Below are 19,758 nucleotides of genomic sequence, written 5' to 3'. Positions count from 1 at the left end.
AACATCAAAAACAAACTAAACCCAAAATTGGTAGAAGGAAGGAAATAATAAAGCTCACAGCAGATATAAATGAAACAGACACTAAAAAATATTTCAAAAGATAAATAAGACAAAGTGTAAAGGTAAAACTGACAAACCTTTAGCTAAACTAAGACAAAAGGAGAGAAAATTCAAATAAATAAAAGATGAAAAAGGAGACATTACAACTGATACACCACAGAAATAGAAGGGATTGTAAGACATTACTCATAACTATATGCCAACAAATTTGATAATGTAGAATAAAATGAATAAATTTCTGCACACATACAACTACCCAGATTAAATTGTGAGGAAATATAACATCTGAACACATCAATAATGAGTTTGGAAATTGAATCAATAATAAAACATCTTCTATCAAAACAACAACAACAACAACCAACACCCAGGACCTGATGTCTTCACTGCTGAATTCTACCAAACAGTTAAAGAATAACTACCAATTCTCCACAAACTTTTCCACAAAAGTAATGAGGAAGGAATACTTCCATACTCATCTTATGAGGCTCGCAACATCCTGATTCTAAAACCAGACAAAGACACGCACAAAATGAAAATAACAGGCCAATATTCCTGAAGAACATAGATACAAAAATTCTCAACAAGATACAAGTGAACTGACTTCGACAGCACACTAAAAAGAGTATTCACTATAATCAAGTGGGGTTCATCCCAGGGATGAAAGGATGGCTTAACATGCACAAATCAGTAAATATGATACACCACCACAATAGAAAGAAGAACAAAAACCATGTGATCATTTCAACAGATGCAAAAAGAACACTTGACAAAAGTCAACATTCCTTTATGATAAAAACTGTCAAGAAAGTAGGTATAGGAGTGTACCTCAACGCAGTAAAGGCCATATGTGACAAACCCACAGCTAACATCTTATTTATGGTGAATAGTTAAATGCTTTTCCTCTATGATATGGAGGAAGACAAGGATGTCAACTTCTACCACTTCTATTTAGCATAGTACTGGAGGTCAGAGCCAGAGCAATTAGACAAAAGAAATAAATAAGAGGGATCCAAACTGGAAAGAAGGAAGTCAGATTGTTTCTGTTTGTAGAAAATGTGATCTCACATACATATGTATACATCTATATATATGATCATATAGATATATATGATCTCTCTCTCTTTAGGGTTCTTTCTATATATACTTATATAGAGTGAGAACCCTAAAGACTTGACCAAAAACTACTAGAAATCATAAATAAATTCAGTAAAGTTGTAGTATACAAAATCAACACAGAAAATTCAGTGTTGTTTCTATACACTAATAGTGAACTATCTGAAAAAGTCATCAAGAAAGGAATTCCATTTACAATAGCTACCAAGAAATCTGCAGATAAATTTAATCAAGGTCGTGAAAGATCTCTACAATGAAAACTATAACACACTGATGGAAAAATTTACGATCCACAAAAAATGGACACTATATACTCATGGAATGGAAGAACTGATACTATTGAAATGACCATACTAACAAAATGTCCTACAGATTCAATGCAATCCCTATCAAAATACCAATGAAATTCTTCACAGAAATAGAAAAAAATACCCTAAAATTTGTATGAAACCAGAAAAGACCCCAAATAACCAAAGCAATCCTGTGCAAAAATAACAAAGCTGGAGGCACCACACTACCTGACTTCAAAATATACTACAAAGCCATAGTAAGCAAAACAGCATGGCACTGCCATAAAGCAAACACATAGACCAATGGAAGAGAATATACAGCTCAGAAATAAATTCTCATACCTAAAGTCAACTGATTTTCAAAAAAGGAGTCAAGAGCACACACAGGGGTAAAGACAGTCTCTTCATTAAATGGTACTGAGAAGATTGGATATCTACATGTGGGATAATGAAATTAGACCCCTATCTTTTACCTTATACAAAAATCAACTCAAATGCGATTAAAGACCTAAAGGTAAGATTGAAAACTATGAAAAACTACTAGAAGATAACATGTGGGAAATTCTCTATAACTTTGGGTTCTACAAGGATTTTTTAAATGAGACGTCAAAAGCACAGGCAACAAAAGCAAAAAGAGATAAATGGGGTTTCATCAAACTAAAATGCTTTTGCACAGCAAAGGAAAGTTAACAGAGTGAAAAAACAACTTACAGAATGGGATACAATATTTGCAAACTATACATCTGCTAAGGAGTTAATGCCCAGATTATATAACAAACTTAAACAACTCAACAGCAAAAACATAAATAACTTATTTAAAAATGGGCAAAACTGGGAGGCTGAGGCAGGCGGATTGCCTGAGGTCAGGAGTTTGAGACCAGCCTGACCAATATGGTGAAATCATTTCTCTACTAAAAATACAAAAATTTAGCCAAACATGATGGCGTGTGCCTGTAACCCCAGCTACTCAGCAGGCTGAGGCAGGGGAATTGCTTGAACCAGGGAGATGGAGGTTGCCGTGAGCCCCGATTGCACCACTGCACTCCACCTTGGGCAACAGAGCAAGACTCCTTCGCAAAAAAAAAAAAAAAAAGGACAAAATAAACTAAAAGAAATGCCACAAGAGAAAATATAGAAAGGGTCAAGACGAATATATAATAAAATCATGTTCAACATCACTAACCATCAGGGAAATGCAAATCAAAACCGCAATGAGATACCAGTTCACCCATTATAATGGCTATTAGCAAAAAGGTAAAAGATAACAAGAGTTGGCAAGGAAGTGGAGAAAACGGAACACTTACGCACTGTTGATGGGGTTGTAAACTAGTACAACCATTAAGCAAAACTTTATGGAAGTTCGCTAAAAAATAAAAAATAAAAAAAAAACAATCATTCGATCACATAACCCAGCAATCCCACTACTGGGTATATATCCATAGGAAATGAAATCATTGTGTTTGAAAAATATCTGCACTCTTATGTTTACTGTAGCACTATTTCTAATAATCAGATATGGAATCAACCTATGTGTATAAAAACAAACAAGTGAATTATATATATATAATATATATTATGTATATTATATATAATACATATTATGTATATTATATATAATATATTATGTATAATATATTAATATTAATATATTATTAATATTAATATATTATATATTAATATTAATAATATTAATAATAAATAATAATTAATAATAATTAATAATAATTAATATTGATATTAATATATTATTAATATATAATATATATTATATGTATAATATACATTATATATTATGTATATTTTATATATAATACATATTATGTATATTTTATATATAATACATATTATGTATATTATATACATAATATATATTATGTATATTATAATATATAATGTATAATATACATTATGTATGTTATGTATATTATATATAATATACATTATGTATGTTATGTATATTATATATTACATATAATATATATTATTATTATATATAATTATATATAATTATAATTATATATAATTTTATGTGTAATTGGAATTATGCATAAAATTAATTATAATTATATATAATTTTATGTGTAATTATAATTATATATAAAATTATATATATATATATATATATATATATGGACACACACACAATGAAATACTATTCAGCCATAAAAAAAGAATGAAATTCTGCCAGTTGCAACAACATGGATGACCCTGTAGGATACAATGTTAAGTGAAATAAGCCAGACACAGAAAGCAAATACCGCATGATCTTGCTCATATGTGGAATCTTAAAAAAAAAAAATGTTAATAGAGAAGTAGAGTAGAATAGTGGTTACCAAACAGTGAGGAAGAAGTGGGGAGGGCAAAATGGAGATAGATTGGTTAACAGTTATGAAATCACAATTATATAGGAAGAATAAGTTGTAGTGTTCTTTGCAAAGCAGGGTGACTATAGTTAAAAGTAAAGTATTGTATATTACAAAGTATCTAGAAGAAAGGATTTTGAAATTTCTTATTAAAAAGAAATGATGAATGCATGAGGTAATTAATACACTAACTATCCTTATTGGATCATTAGACAACATACATATTCATTGAAACATCAAATTGTATCCTATAAATCTATATAATTACAATGTGAAATTTTTTTAAAAATAAATTAATGAATTAAATAACAATTTTAAAATGTTCTCAATCACCAATGCAAAGTTTAGGAGCTTTGTTCTTGACTCAGCCTTAAGACTGAAAACTAATGTGTTAGAAATATTTGTAGATCCTCTCAATTTTGAAAGAATCCTTGCTAAACTACTGAAATATAAAATATATTCTATGTAATATGCTCTTAGGTATATTCTTAGGTGAACTCTGCTTTTAGATGAAGCTTATAAAAATGAAAAACGTATCTGAAATAAAATTTTAAAGTATTTGGAAAATTACAGCTTAATCTCTTAAAGACAAATTTTCTATACAGTAACCTTTTTATGTGCTTTTGAAATGGGGTATACAATTATTTTCCCTGATGTGAGACAAAATATAGAAAGTTGGCATTTTATCTAAGAAGTTAACTTAGGAAGAAAGAGTGAGAGGCAGAGGAATGAGGGAAGAAAGGAAGGCTGATGATGGGATACCTTATCAAGTTGCCTAATGCTGTATTGGAACCTAATAGGCCTTCTAAGGAGTTTTATTACATAATGCAAGACTCCTCAATCTGGGAGGAGGAAAGGGCTTTATTTTTGAGTGGTCACAGGTTGCCCCATGGGCATAAACTCTACCAAGCTGCTAGGTTACACCTACATGAGCATCCCACCTGCTTAAGTAAGAGCAGCCACAAACTGTGGGCCATTCCAGGTAAGTGTCATATCACACCTGCACCAACTAGTCAAAGCCTGGGTCAAAGCCTGTGCAGAACTGATCGCTACAGCAGAGGCTAAAATAAGAAATGGGGCTAAGAGAGTGAAAAGCAGTGCCCATATGTATCCAAAAACAGGTTGAAGATATCTTTAGGAAGGAACAGATAATTTTTTTTATTCATACAATAACAGATGCATATGAACTCCTCGACTAGTCACCCATTCCTGTCAGCCCTTGGGCTTCATAACTAAATCATTCTTCCTTTGTAATCCAGTCCCACATTTTCAGCTATCTCTATATGTTTATTATCTTAAATATTTCTTTGCTCTATACTCTTCCCCTAGTCTTCAACCAATTTCTTTCTTTATTGTCCCAACCCACAGACTGTTATTTCCACTTCGATGTCCCATAGAAGCTTCAAGGGTTTGAAATACCTAAAAAAACAACTCATCTTTCTCCCTAAAACTCCCTCTCCTTCTCCCACTTCAAAATTTCAACTAATGGCTCCCCCTGTTATTCCCACCAGAATCCTGAATGATCCCTGTTTCTCCTCATTCACTCCATACATGTAAATCTCATTAACGTTACTTTCTAGATATTTCATGAATCCTTTCCATTCATTCTGTACTAGAAAGTGTTCCCAGTTTAGACCCTGGTGGTTGGTGGCCTCTTACCTAGGCGCGCTCTCTCTCTCTCTCTCTCTCTCTCTGTGGGTGTGGGTGTGGGTGTGTGTGTCCTGAGAATTTATTTACTTCTGGTTTTTGTTTGTTTTTTAGTATCCAGAATCTACAGGGAACTTAAATCAATTAGAAAAAAAAATAACCCAATTAAAAAATGGGCAAAGGACATGAACAAACACTTCTCAAAAGAACACATACAAATGGCCAACAAATACACGAAAAAAAAATGCTTAGAATCACTAATCATCAGAAAAATGCAAATCAAAACACAATGAGATACCATTTCATACCGGTTGGAATGGCTATTATTAAAAAGTCAAAATACAACAGATGCCAGCAGGGCTGTAGACAAGAGGAAGTGTCTGTATATTTTTAGCTATAGCCCTACTTCAAACGTGTCCCCATTACAGCCAAAAGAGCGGCCTATCTAAAGGACTGTTCTGATCAGCTCACTTACCTGACTGAAACCTTCAGTGACTCCCATGGCCTGCAGGTCAATGCACTAATTCATGACTATAACATCTGAGATATCCTTGATCTGGCTACTGGTTTAGCCCTCTCTGACTCACGCTTTATAAACCATGCATTCTGGAACTTTTTAGTTGTTTCCCACATCAGCATGCTACTTCCCATCCATGTAGATTTGCAGAGACCTCCTCATCTTTTTAATTCCCAGTTCCCACTCTCAACATGGGCCATCTCCTACCCACACTTCAAAACCTAAGCAAAACAACACCTTCCGTGACACCTCCATGCTGAGTCAGATGCCATCCCCTTTGTATTGTAGTTCTTTGCTTGTGTGCCTTTGTCTCACTTTGTTCTCTTTAAAATAAACTCCATGAGGACAATGATCACCTGCTATTTGTGTTAATATCTGCACCTAGTGGCATAGTGTCTGGAGTATAGTAGGATCTATTTTCAAGGAAAAAAAGATTATATCTATACCAATAGACATGAATTAGCGCTTGTTTTTTTAAAGATAAGCTCCCTTTGAACTAAGTCAATGTTTACAAGAAGAGTTATACTAAAAAGTTCACTTTTGCTGCTTACGTTTCATTTATTTCAGGCAATTAATTCATTGTTATTGGTAAATCGATACTTTTTATTGATACTGAAAAGAGAGAAATAAACTAATGACTATCTCTGTTAGAGTAGATTTGTTCATATCTATCAGTAAAATGTTAATTATCTGAAAGTCAATAATAAAACATAAACTGTGATCTTAAATGTTTTTTAGGGGCTCAAAAATAATTAGAATTCATGTCAGCATATAAAAAAAGATCAGAGTATTTTTAAGATATGATAAAATTTTATTTTAGTTTCTTAATAGGGATTTTTGTGACCTTATAGAGTTCAACTAATTATAATTTTAAAAATAGGATTTATAGAGTTTTAGAATTAGAAACAATTTATAGATTATTTTATTTTTCTTTTGAGGAATCAGGCCATCAGAAGATCAAGGAACACCTATAATGTCACTAGATCCTAATTTAATTTAAATTTTAGAATCCAGGTATTCTAACTCCTGTCTTGATACTATTTCTACTTTATTATGTTGCTTCCCAGGGCTTTAAAAAATAAAAGCTGGGAAATTACATTTGCTTTGCATATACAGCACCAATTATCAAATTCAGCATAAAAGCATAACATGTATACATCAAAAAGAAAACATAAAAACTTCAAATTAAAAGCATCTCAAAACAATTGAATATAATAGGGAAACCTTATACAAATGCAACACTCACCCATTAATAAAAAGAAACCAATTGGAGAAAAAAGAAATTCAATATAAACATGTTGGAATATAACCTAATTCATTTTAATCCAATGCTTCAAATTGAAAAAAATTAGCACTAGTGTTATTTTCCTTTATCATTACAATCTTGCTTTTCATTACATTATGCTATGTTTTGTATTAAACATAAAATCAATTTTTCACCTTAACACATGCTAGAAATACAGAGTCACCATATTGGAAATCAGTAGAAAGTGTCTTTGTTTCTACTTTTTTTTCTTTGAAAAAGCTTTGGGAAAAAAAATCATTTACAATGTTTAATTTAGTAACTTAAAGAATGTAATTGATTTTTGTTTGTTTTTGACATGGAGTTTCACTCTTGTCACTCAGGCTGGAGTACAATGGCATGATCTCGGCTCACTGTAACCTCCACCTCCCAGGTTCAAATGATTCTCCTGTCTCAGCCTCCCGAGTAGCTGGGATGACAGGCACTCGCCACCACACCCGGCTAATTTTTGTATTTTTAGTAGAGATGGGGTTTCATCATGTTGGCCAGGCTGGTCTCAAACTCCTGACCTCAGGCGATCCGCCAACCTCGGCCTCCCAAAGAGCTGGGACTACAGGCGTGAGCCACCGTGCCCAGCCAATTGAATAGTTTTTAACTCAGAGGATAAATGCTTGAGGGGATGGAAAGCCCATTCCTCATGACGTGATTATTTCACACTGCATGCCTGTATCAAAACATCTCATGTACCCCACAAATATATAAACCTCCTATGTACCCACAAAAATTTTATAAAATAATGAAAATATTTTAAAACTAAAAAAATTGTTTTTTATTAAGCAACTTTATTTAAATAAAATCATTCTTCCTCATCCTCAGTCCTGGGATCTACCAGAAAGAATTAGCAACATCTTAAAGATGACAAAGTGTTAAAGATAAGCTGCTATTAAGTAAAAGTGTGAAGTGTGGAGGGGACAAGCTGGATGCCTGAACCATTTTGTTCTATCTTTAGGACAGTGAAAGAGCAAGAAGCAGGGTTGGGTGGGGGACATATATTCTGTTGAGCATTGTCACCACTATATTCACTGAAATTCATCTGCATGCTTGTATGTACACTTTTGATTCGCCTGATACACTGAAAATTATATGAAATTGTTCTCTATTCTTTAGATAATTATAATCTAAGTGCTAATATGAAGCTTAGAATTTATATGAAATATGTATGCCCACAACAAGACATTTCAGCTATTTCCTAGATAATAATCTCACTTCACCCTGCACAAAACAGGCACATGATCATGTCACTCTGACCTGGTTTGAGTCCAAGGAGGCTTTTGTTTTTAAAATAATTTAGGTTAGTAGTTAAAATATGAACTTTGGGCCAGGAGTGGGAGCTCATGCCTATAATCCCAGCACTTCGGGAGGCTGAGGCGGGCGGATGACTTGAAGTCAGGAGTAGGAGACTGGACTGGCCAACATGCTGAAACCCCATCTCTACTAAAAAAAAAAAATAGAAAACTTAGCTGGGTGTGGTGGCGGGCACCTATAATCCCAGCTACTTGGGAGACTGAGGCAGGAGAATTGCTTGAGCCTGGGAAGTGGAGGTTGCAGTGAGCAGAGATCTTACCACTACACTCCAAAACAAACAACAAACAAAAAAATTCTAGAGTCACACTGAAAATCTTAACAACCTGCTTCTACTACCCATTTTTTTAATTTTTATTTTGACCTGATTTTAGATTGATAGCAAAATGCACAAATAACACAAAGTGCCCCCTATGTCCCTCACCCTACTTCCCCTAATGCTAACATTTTCAGAGCCATCCTTATTTTCTCTATAAAAGAGCAGAGTTCTCCTTTTAGAGATTTGGAAAGATTATTAAAAGATAAGTTACAAAATACAGTACCTGACACGTATAAAATAATAAATAAATACTAGCCATGCTTAATTATTTTGTTTTAAGTCTATATGAGTCAAGTTTTAGTAGAAATATGGGCTAGAAAAAAAAAACAGAAAGCGGGACTCTGTGATCCGACTTGGGCTTATAGAACAGACTGCACTAGTTTGTTCTCATGCTGCTAATAAAGTCATACCCAAGACCGGGTAATTTAGAAAGGAAAGAGGTTTAAGGAACTCACAATTCCACATGGCTGGGGAGGCCTCACAGTCACGGCAGAAGGCAAAAAAGAAGCAAAGGCACATCTTAAATGGTAGCAGAGAAGAAAGCTTGTGTAGGGAAGCTCCCATTTTAAAAGCATCAGATCTCGTGAGACTTATTCGCTACCAGGAGAACAGTAGGGGGAACCCGCCCCTATGATTCAATGATCTCCACCTGACTCCATCCTTGACATGCGGGGATAATTACAATCAAGGTGAGATTCGGATGGAGACACAGCCGAATCATATCAATGACTAATGAGAGTTACGTCCAGAACCTAATGAAAACCTGTCTGAGGCCACATTCCCTGTAAAGCAGATTTGAGATAGAGATTTGTGTAGAGAACATTTAACTGGGTAAAATCCTAGGAACCAACAACTGTGGCGAAAAAGCTGAATTGGATAAAGGGAGTTGAGATGTGAGGCAGTCACAACAAATACCTCAGCTAATCTCAAGGGGGAGCTGAGAAGCTGGGGCGACCCTTCAGAGTTGCCCTAAATTGAGGCAGGAGTATGGAGTTTTAATACCTTTCACTGGCCATTCTTCAGATACGAGTTGTCCCCAAGGATGGACATCAGCTTGACAAGTTATTAATTAGATCTCCTGAGAATAAATTCTAGAGAGAATCAGCTGAGAGGCATGATTTGCCAACACTCCCAATAGCTGGGCAAACTTCAGTTTTGAGGGAGGATTTGGGTCACACACAAAAGTCTCCACAACCAATTATTCATGGGAAATTCTATGTAGGCAGAGCTATTTCATGGCCAGTTAATCAAAACTACATAATCTATTTGGTTAAGCAAAAGAAATTAAAAAGATAAAATAAAATCTATGTATTAACACTCAAAAGTTTTTTAATGCATTTGCCTTGCATTTCGTATGTTTTGCCTTGCCTTTTATATGTTTTGCCTTGCATTTGTTTATTTGCTTTTAAGAACCTTTAGAGAACAATAATTACTAATATAATATGGAGTAGCACAGCATAGACGAGGGAAGCTAACTCTCTCCCTTTTCCCAGAACCTGGAACAGCTAAAGATCCTAAGCATTGTCAGCTTTGGTATCTGACATAGTTTGGATGTTTGTCCCCTTCAAATCTCACGTTAAAATGTGATCCCCAATGTTGGAGATAGATGCCTCCTGAATGGCTTGGTGCTGTCCTCTTGGTAATGAATGAGTTCTTACCCTGTGAGTTCATGCGATATCTGGTTGTTTAAAAGAGACTGACACCTCCTCCCTGTCTCTCTTGCTTCCGCTCTCACCATGTGATATGCTGGTTTCCCTTCACCTTCCACCATGATTGGAAGGTTCCTGAGGCCCTCCCTGGAAGCAGGTGCCAGTACTATGCTTCATGTACAGCCTTCACAACAAGGAGCCAAATAAACCGCATTTCTTTATAAATTACCCAGCCTCAGGTATTTCTTTATAACAATGCAAATGGGCTAACAGAGTATCATTCATGGACAGTGAGTGTATTAGTCAATTTTCATGCTGCTGATAAAGACATACCCAAGACTGGGTCATTTATAAAGAAAAAGAGGTTTAATGAATTCACAGTTCCACATGGCTGAGGAGGCCTCACAGTTATGGCAGAAGGCGAAAGGTGCATCTTACATGGCAGCAGGCAAACAGCAAATGAGAACCAAGTGAAAGGCGAAAGGGGTTTCCCCTTATAAAACCATCAGATCTCATGAGACTTATTCACTACCACTAGAACAGTGTGGGGAAAACTGCCCCCATGATCCACTTACCTCTCACTGGGTCCCTCCCACAACATGTGAATTATGGGAGCTACAGTGCAAGATGAGATTTCAGTGGGGACACAGCCAAACCATATCAGACAGTAATAACTTTCAATTAAATATAGCTAGACTTTCTGTCAGTGGGTCACAGCAGTCTAGAGAACACATTGAAAAACTCTGGGAACAGCAGATATAGAGGTCAGATCTAGAGATTTTTAACAAAGTTTAGTGCTACAATGCATTGGTGACCACAGACAAAAGGTGTCTGTTGTTGTTATAGTTTGTTTTCTGTCTTGTTTTTCATCATGGGAGGACAAAAAGAAAAAATGGGGGCAATGGTGAAGGAGAAATGAAAAAGACCTGCTTTTCTATGGGTGGAAGCGACTAAACGAGAGAATAAATTTGGATCACACAACAAATGCAAATCAAGTTAGAAGCATGAAAGGCATGATTAAGGCCATGGTTCTAATAGAGATCAGCCAGCGGAACCAGGATCATGCCACACCGAGAGAGGCTGCAGAGCCATTGCCTTCTCTCCTGTCAAAGCTAAATTAATGAAATGGAACTCACAGAAGCACTATGTAATCAAATATTGGTGGGACACAAGCAAATTCTTAAAAAGTTTCATTGATCAGTGATAATATCTTTTGGTGTAAATATCTCCTCAAAACATTTCAGGAAAAAAAATAAAGCTATAATTTTACTTTAGAAATATTTAACTTTGTTATACTAGTTTACTTATTTTTTACCTAATACTTCTGATATATTGTTATGTAGGTTAAAGATGCTCGATTCATGCCACTGTGGAAACCACACATAATTTAGGCAATAATGCAAATTCTTTTCAAATTCTTTTATCAGTGTATTCACTTTATTTTTATTTCAAACACAATACAAAATTACAGGATGCTATCAAAGTGATGCTACAAAACCCCACTAAAATTTTTTCAATTCTTCAAATCACACACTTACACACACACACACACACACACACACCACATGCATTCCCCGTACAGACCTTTTTTTGGGGGGCCTGAGTAAATAATTGCATTTTATTTTCAATTTTTCATTTTGAAATAATTAAAGACTTACCAAAAATGTTGCAAAACTACGTGCCTTTTTGAAGTAAAGTCTTGAAAAAGTTGTTTGGTATATCCTTTATAGTAATAAAAGAAAACACGTGTATATTCTGTTGATTAAAGGCATGCTGAGATCGTCAGACATGTGATTTCATCAGAGACACCAATATAGAGCGCAGCTGTAATGACATCCTAAGAGTGTTCTAACTGAAATGTGTTGGAAGAAGGTTCTAATTTTTTTCAACCCTTCTCAAGTTGGCACTCAGCAGATTTCCACTCTATAAAAGTAACTCCTGCTCTGCAACTAATGTTCACAGATAAGCTCCAAACATATTTACAGCTCCATTTAAGTATAATGTACACACAGTAAAATTCACCCTTTTCAATGTGCAATTTAATGGGTTATGGCAGATGAATATCATCATTTGACCACAATCATGATCAAGATACAGAAAATCTGCATCATCACAAAACGTTTTCTTTTGCTGTTTTGCATTTGATCTTTTCTCCATTCCTGAACACAGGCAACCACTAATCTGCTTCTGTTTCTACAGTTTGCATTTTCTAGAGTATCCTATTAGTGGAATGATACATTGGTGTCTTTCATGTCTAGCTTCTTTCACTGAGCATAATGCTTTTGATATTCATTTATATTGCTGTTGTATCAGTTTGCTCCTTTTTATTGTTGAGTGGTACTCCATCTACAACTGGTTTATCCATTTACAAGTTGATGGACACATCTGCTATGAACTTCAAGGATGAGGCTTGGTACGGATATGTTTTTATTTATTTTGAGTCGCAGTGGAATTATTTGGCTATATGATCAGTACTAAGTTTAACATTAAAAGAAACTGCCAAACTGCTTTCCAAAATGTCTGTACCATTTTGAAGTCCCACTAGCCAGGTGTGAATAGCAATTCTTCACATCATGTGGTATGGTCAGTTCTGCTCGTGTCAGCCACTCCAGTGGGTGTACAGTGGTACCTCAATGTGGTTTTAACTTGAATTTCCCTGATGACGGGTAATGTTAAGTATCTTTTCATTTGTGTATTGGACACCATCTCTTTTTAAATTAAAATATCTGTACAAATATTTGGCCCATTTAGGTCAAAATATTACGTTAAATGAGTTATTTGTGTTTTGTTATTTAGTTTTTTAGTTATGTGTACATTCTAGATGAAAGTTCTTTATCAGACATATTTAAAATTATTCTGTCCCAATCTGTGGTTTGCCTTTTCATTTTTTGATGCTATGTTTTAAGTTGCAAAAGTCTTAATTTCATGAAGTCCAACTTACTATTTTTTTCCATTTTCATCCATCCTTTTCTTATCTAAAAAATTTTTAGCTATAGTAAGATTATTAAAAATTTTTCCTATTCAGTAAGCTTTATACTTTTTATATTTACATTATGTATAAAATACATGTTGAGTTAATTTGAGGATATGGTGTGAGGTAATTCTGAAGTTCATATTCTCCATTTAATATCCAATTTTAATAGTACCATCTTTATAAAGACATTGATTTCCTTATTGAAATATTTTGGCAACTTTGGCCATGTAAGGCAGGATATATTTCTAAATTATTTATTCTGTTTCACTGATATATATGTCTTCTTCATGCCAGTAAGTTTACTGTACTGTTTAGTGTAGCTTTACAATATGTCTTGAAATTTGGAAAGTTTTCCAACTTTATTCTTCTTTCTAAAACATGCTCTGGCTATTCTAGGACTTCTGCATTTAAAAAAAAAAATTAGAATCAGCTTTGTAATTTCTCCAAAAAGGCCTATAGGTTTGACTGGGATTGTGCCAAATCTGGAGATCAGTTTCAGAAGAATTATCATCTAATAAGTATGACATGTATATTTACCAATGAACTTGATACATATTTCTACCTATTCAATCTCTCGTATTAGTGATTTAGAAATTTTGGATCAGCATACCTTTTATTAAATTTATTCTGAATTATTTTATTATTTTTGAGGCTATTATAAGTTAAATTGCTTACATAATTTTATTTTCTAATTGGTGTTGATTGTGTATAGAAACACAATTGATTTTATTTATTGATCTTTCATCCTACAACTTTGTTAAATTCACTTCATACCTCTAGCACACTTCTGCAGATGCCTAAGGATTTTCTATGTATATGTTTACATCACGTGAGAATAGTATTTTTCTTTCTTCCCAACTTGGGTGTCACTTATTTCTTATTTTCTTTTCTTTTCTCCTTATTTCTTTCTTCTTTCTGTCCATTCCTCCTTCCTTCCCTTCTTTCTTTCTCCCTGTTTTAGAATCAGTTTTGTAATTTATCCAAAAGGACCTATAAGGTTTCATGGGAATTCCACTGAATCTAGAGATCAATTTCAGGAGAATTATCATCTCATAAGTATTAAATATTTATCAATGAACTTGGTATATATTTCCACTTATTTAATATTGAATGCAATACTTTAAAGAACTAGGGAGAGAGGACATCATTGCATTTTTCATAATCTTATGTAGAAAGTATTAAGGCTTTCACCATTTTAAGTAAGATGTTTGCTATAGATTTTTTGTAAACACATAATCAGTTTGAAAATGTACTTTTCTATCCTCAGTTTGCTGGGAGTTTTTAATTTAAAAAATGTGTTACATTTTGTAAATTCCTTTTTTGCATCTATTGAGAGTGTCACGTGATTTTTCTTTTTTCTGTCAGCATGGTAGATTTTCAGTTGTTGAAACCAACTTGAGATAAACCCCACTTGGTTAAAACACATTATCATTTTTAAATATTCCTAGACTCAATTTGCTAATATTGTATTAAGAATGTTGCATCTAAGTTCATAATGGTTATCAGTCTGTCATTTTTGAGTTGTGATATCTGTATTTGTTTCTGATATCGAGAGAATCCACGTAAAACATCTACTTCTGTCATCAGTAATAATCTGACCAGGGATAACACCAACAGTTAGAGAGGAACCTGTCATTACCTGTGGCAGCAGAGATATCAGAGATTCCAAAAAGAAAAGCAAGGTTAAAATTTCAAATATAATCACATGAAATATCAGAAAGCCAGGGGATAGAAATATAGGAGAGCAAAATCTTAGAGGTCAAAACAAGTAGTTAAGTACTGCACATGATAATAACAAGTAAAATCTTTTCCTAAGGCAGAGCCTGGCTGCTGCCTAGCTTCTTTGACAATTCTTGGTAGGCTTTCATGGCTTTATAAGGGCTTATACTTTAGGTAAAGTTATAGTCAGGGAAACGGTGGGTGTAGGTTGGCTCTGTAGAAATGAAGCATTACAGGAGCACTGCAGTGAGAAAGAAACTGATACTGATGATACTTCGGTCACACTAATAATACATGCTAATGATAATCATAGCAATCATGGTAATGACAGAAAATATATATATAATATTAACATGCTTCTATTTGCACATATACATATGTGAATAGAAACATTGATTTAAAGACATGAAAGTATAGAAATAGCCTACACCTGATAAAGATATGCTCATACACAATAACAAACCTCAGTATAAACAGAGATTTTGATGTATCACAGAATTCTGCAATAGATCACAATTTTGACACTATGGGAAGTGTCATTTTCAGAACTTTTCTTTATCTCCATTATCTCCATTCTCTATTTCCAACATTCCTGGAGACTGAACTCAAGGATCAGTAAATATTCTCAACCTTAACCATAGCAGACTTCATTCATCCCATATATGCTTGTTATTTTTCCCCATTGACAGAAGGCATTGTACCATGAAATATACAACATATCTCTGACACACCTGACGGAAACAAACAATGGGGAAAGATTGACTATTTAATAAATGGTGATGGGAAAACTGGCTAGCCAAATGAAGAAAGCTGAAAGTGGACCCCTTCCTTACACCTTATAAAATAATTAACTCAAGATGGATTAAAGACTTAAACATAAGATCTAAAACCATAAAAACTCTAGAAGACAACCTAGCCAATACCATTCAGAACATAGGCATAGGCAAAGACTTCACGACCAAAACACCAAAAGCAGTGGCAACAAAAGCCAAAATTGAGAAATGGGATCTAATTAAACTAAAGATAGCTTCTGCACAGCAAAAGACACTATCATCGGAGTGAACACACAACCTACAGAGTGGGAGAAAATTTTTGCAATCTATCCATCTAACAAAGGGCTAATATCCAGAATCTACAAGGAACTTAAACAAATTTACAAGAAAAAAACAACCCCATCAAAAAGTGGGAAAAGGATATGAACAGACACTTCTCAAAAGAAGACATTTATGCGGCCAATAAACACATGAGAAAAAGCTCATCATAGGCTGGGCGTGGTGGCTCACGCCTGTAATCCCATCACTTTGGGAGGCCAAGGCGAGTGGATCACAAGGTCAGGAGTTTGAGACTTGCCTGGCCACTATGGTGAAACTCTGTCTCTACCAAAAACACACAAAAAAACTTTAGCCAGGCGTGGTGGTATATATCTGTAATCCCAGCTACTCAAGAGGCTAAGACAGGAGAATTGCTTGAACCCATTAGGTGGAGGTTGCAGTGAGCCGAAATTGTGCCACTGCACTCCACCCTGGGTGACAGAGTGAGGCTGTCTCGAAGAAAAAAAAAAAAAAGCTCATCACCCCTGGTCCAATGAGATACCATCTCGCGCCAGTTAGAATGGCAATCATTAAAAAGTCAGGAAACAACAGGTGCTAGAGAGGATGTGGAGAAATAGGAATGCTTTTACACTGTTGGTGGGAGTGTAAATTAGTTCAACCATTGTGGAAGACAGTGTAGCAATTCCTCAAGGATCCAGAACTAGAAATATCATTTGACCTAACAGTCTCATTACTAGGTACACATCCAAAGGATTATAAATCATTCTACTATAAAGACACATTCACACATATGTTTATTGCAGCACTATTCACAAGAGCAAAGACTAGGAACCAACCCAAATGCCCATCAATGATAGACTGGATAAAGAATATGTGGCACATATACACCATGGAATACCATGCAGCTATAAAAAAGGATGGATTAATGTCTTTTGCAGAGACATGGATGAAGCTGGAAACCATCATTCTCAGCAAACTATCACAAGAACAGAAAACCAAACACCACATGTTCTCACTCATAAGTGGGAGTTGAACAATGAGAACACATAGACACAGGGAGGGGAACATCACACACTGGGGCCTGTCAGTGGGTAGGAAGGAAAGAGGAGGGATAGCATTAGGAGAAATACTTAATGTAGATGACGAGTTGATGGGTGCAGCAAACCACGACAGCACATGTATACCTATTTCACAAAACTGCAAGTTCTGCAAATGTATCCCAGAACTTAAAGTGTATGTATGTGTGTATATATATATACACACAAATGTAAATGTAAATGTAAATAAATTGAAAATGGTAAAAATAGAAATATGTTTCCTACACAAATAGCGACATAATAAAGCAAGATAGAATGTATGTTTGAGTTAAAAAAATTGCTTAGAAGACAACTTGAATTCCATTCCAAGGAACTAGTTTTCAAAAGTTTACAACCAGATTTCAGTTTGGCAAAAGGCAACAATGCTGTTTTGAAAATAATTTCTGAAAAGAGCTTCCCCAGCAGTTCCAAATGGCAGTCCTGATACAAGGAAGTAGGGGCAATTTTGTTACCACCAGGAACACTGAATTTATTTTCAGACCTTGAAATTCTGGGAGGCCCTCAAATAATAATCAACTACAATATTTTACTTTACATAGAAATATTGTTTTAATGTTAATATAAAAGCTTGTATATGAACTAAAATTGTCAATCTGCCACTTTTAAGAAAGAAGAATCCATTATGTCCCTAATCTATAGTGAGTTGATATGTTCCATAAGCAGTTCTGGAAGGAGGCTACACTTAGAGCATAAATTGGTATAGATCGCTTTGCTCTCACAGATAGCGACACAATATTTTCTGCTGAATGGGAAAAAGTTTGAAGGCATAAATCAAGATAAAGCAATCATCTGACAAAGAATTACAAAGAGGCCCCATACCTTTTTCTTAGTGAACTCCGTGTGACACATTGATTTTCCACTGAAGATAAAAGCCAAAATCATGTGTCATCAATAGAAAGCAAGCAAAACTATTTGGTTCAATATGTTATGGTACTTAATGAAAAAAAACTTGCAGAGAAAAGACAAATCTAAAATGTTGCACATGATTCAAACAAGTCTGGATCAGAAGAGACATTTCAGAGGTCACTGCTAGAGAGTCGAGGATACATTAGAGAGAAATAAACTCCTGCTTTTTTGTTTATCTACTTACATACACAGATACTGTCTGATGAAGATGATTGATATCAGGTATGGTATTTGATGGTATAGTCATTTACAAAATAATTCATCCCTTATGATCTAATGCAATTTTCTTCATATTACACGTGTATATTTAAATACTTCCTTGTGAAGTGGAGGCTAGCCAGGCTGCTGTTAGCATATCCAGTACATTTCTGCAAATTCCAAAATGGCAAATCCCACAGTTGAAATTTCAACCTCTCTAGCGTCCCTCGGCTGGAGTGCATAATCACGGCAAAAGTCTGCAACATCAGAGGTGGCCGCCACAGACACAAAGTCTATGTTTCTCACTCCATTCTACCAAATCTAGTCAGCAGTCTGGGTGAGGGGGCTTGGCAGTATCTATGAGCAGAAAGCATTCAAATGGCTGGTATATGTGCTTCTGGGGAAACTAAGGGGAAAAAAGAGAGAGGGAGGGAGGGAGGGAACAAGAAAGAAGAAGGAAACTCAAGGAGAGAGGAAGGGAAGGAGGCTGGCAAGAAGGGATGGAGGGAGCAAGGGAGGGAGGAATAAAGGAAGGAAGTTACACCAAGTTTCAAAACTGGCCACGGACTGAGAAGGATTAAGAGACAAACGGAATTGAAAGCATTTATGTTCATACTCGGTATTTTTCTTACCCATTCTTGCAAATTAGTAATTTAAAAATTTTCATTTCCACAAATCCACGTGTTTTCTTGTTCCTCTCTCTCCGCTCTTTTTCCTTCTTTCCTTCCTGACTTTCTTCTTTCTTTTCAACATAGGTTATATAAATGTGTGAGAGCTATCACTAGTCTACATTAATCATCAGGATTTCCCTGTATATTTCCAATTAAGATGACCCATAATAATATTCTACTGTAATTTTGGAGGGTCCAAAATACTAGATGGCATTTAGTGTTTTGGAAATCATGACAAGTCTAACAGGACTTTAAAAAACCTATCAAGACATCTGATGTGTTTTCTTGCCCATACACTCTTTAATGAGGTCTGCTTGACCCTTTCTTCTTCCCTTCTCTAGTCATGGGTTCTTCACACTGAAAACTAAGCTTTGCATCAGTGTTTGACGAACAGGTGACATAATAAACTGCAGTTACATTTTAAATTCAGCTCAAGATGGTAGATGAGAAATCTAAGATTGTGAAGTGAGATTTAGCATGCTGTTCAGTATGCAACAAATCTGAGTGTTGCTCACACAGGATTCATACCAACAGGCTCCTTCCAAAACCTTTCAATGCAAATTCTAGCAAATGCA

The sequence above is a fragment of the Gorilla gorilla genome, chromosome 19, assembly GCF_029281585.2.
Source record: "Gorilla gorilla gorilla isolate KB3781 chromosome 19, NHGRI_mGorGor1-v2.1_pri, whole genome shotgun sequence".
Classification (NCBI taxonomy): Eukaryota; Metazoa; Chordata; class Mammalia; order Primates; family Hominidae; genus Gorilla; species Gorilla gorilla.
Note: the sequence above shows the minus strand (reverse complement) of the source record.